We start from the raw sequence: 2,421 nt of genomic DNA on the forward strand, positions 1-2,421 counted from the left end.
AGACAATGACAAAATGATCAAATTTGCAGTTCTAGGGTGAATTAGGCATAATAGACAAATTTCCATAGTGAAATAACTTTACAAATTGGAAAAAAGTCTAATATCATTGAGATTACCATTTTTACAAATATGGGAACTTGGACAACATTTTAGAAAACCATAGTTGGCATTGACTGGTGGACTAATCAATGTACCTATTAACACATATTGAATTCAGATTGCACTTCCTCGTGACATACATGAATATAGTACAATGGCTGTTGTAATTAAATATGTTTAGTGTTTAAAAGAATATTTTTTGTTGGGCAAATACGAGTTGGTAAATTCATGAATTCATTGAGATGATTGTGTAAAATTCCACTTTATAGATTAGAGAATGTCATAATAAATAAAAACTAGAAACAAGTCTTTGATCAAAACAAGGATGCATATGCATGTGAGACAAATACATAAAGAAACGACCAAAATTATTCCTATGATGAAGATTCGGTAATAAAAACACTAATACATGGATTTAGCAATTTGTATAGTATTTATGATCTTCATAACAATCAAATAAACATTGCTCTCGGTGAAGGCTATAGGAATTTTGACATATTCAGTTATAGGTATTTGGAAGAGAGGATCTTTCCCAAACCATTTTATGCAAGAAAAATGATCAGATAGTGTTACGAAAAGATTTACATATCATCATATTGCCCAATTGGAATTTTTGCATCAAGATCATGGTTTTTCGTATCATATAATGATTTTTTTTACAAAATAATGCAAATTAACCTCAATCAAGTATTAAATTTTATTTATATTTGTATGAGACAAGGAAATTTAAAAGGAAAAGAACTAATAGCTAAAGATGTTAAAAAAAAGGGAATTTTGTAACACATTTTTGCATCGAACATTGCGTATATGGATCTTAGAGGAATAAAAACATCGCCCAACTTTTTTTTGCATTCGCGTAAGAACTTGTATGCAATAATCTCAAAGTTGGGTCCACTGACCTTCTTTGTTTCATTTCGCAATGCTGAACATATCTAGGAGCCTTTAGTAAAAGCTTTAAAAAAAAAATACATCGAGAGAAAAAATTGTTGAATGAAAACAAAGTAGAGGAATATGATATTGATACCTTGATAAGAAATGACCCTATTACTTGTGTACGATATTACAAAAGTAGAATGAATGCTCTATGCCAGTTAATTTTACATAAGTCTAAGTACTTTGGTGATGTCGTTGACTATTTCTTTGTAACATAATCCAGAATTAAGGAACCTAGCATGAACATGGATTTCTATAGATAAAAAATGCTCCTATCTATGGAACAAGTACGAACATTGAAATTGAAAGTTTTGTTGACAAGTACTTGAACCATAATTCAATTAAACTACCTACAAATATAAAAGTTATTCAACATTTTCGTCACACAAACACTTATAGGAAAGGAAAACAAATGTGTTGCAGGTTCAATTTTTCAATTCCACCAATGTGAAAGACATAAATAATTCAGCCCATGGAATTTGACAATGCAAAAACAAAATCAAATGCAAGAATGACATTTGATGTACTAGAGGAAATGGAGCATGATGAGACATATACATTTGATAGTTTTCCTAAAAAATTAGGTATAAGTGAATATGATTATATCGATGCAATTCAATAAAATTTGAAACAAAAATTATATTGAAGAGAGAACCAATAGACATATGGACTATAGCATTTCTCGACATATTCCATTAATCTCGGGTGTGAATATTGAAGCCTAATTTGTACTTGAATCATATGCTACAACTACTTATTTAGTTCATATATGACAAAGCTAGATAAAACAATGACATTAATGTTTAAATGTGTATGAAGTGAATCTAAAAAAGAAAAATGGTGATATCATAGAAACAATTGGAAGAATTGGAAAATAATTATTGAACTTGTAATAAATGTTTGTATAATAAGTTGTATATATAGTGTTTTAAATGTCTTTGAATACTAGTTCAAGAAAATATATATTTATTAATACTTCAACAATAGATGGTTGAATGGTTTTACTAAATAAACCAAAAGATTTGGAGTGTGAACCATATTATTAAGAAAACATAACATGTTTATCAATTAGCGACCACTATGTTCAATATCCAGAAAATATTGAACATGTATGCTTAACAGAATTTACATAGTGCTATACATTAGAAGAGGGGAAAAGAGGAGGAAATGAGAGATCATATGATATAAGATACATAAAGTGTAATAAACATATTGATCTTGATAACTATTAAATATAACATTTAATGTTGTATGTCCTAAATCATATTGAGGAGAACAATTTTAAGGAACAATATTTCCTTTGGGAAAATGCATATTTATTATTTGAAAAATTATAAAATGCAATGAACAAAAATTCATGAATGAAACAATGACAACATGGATTGATAT

Source organism: Pinus tabuliformis, chromosome 9 (genome assembly GCF_031772625.1).
Source record: "Pinus tabuliformis cultivar Carrire ecotype Pingquan chromosome 9, CPIR1, whole genome shotgun sequence".
Classification (NCBI taxonomy): Eukaryota; Viridiplantae; Streptophyta; class Pinopsida; order Pinales; family Pinaceae; genus Pinus; species Pinus tabuliformis.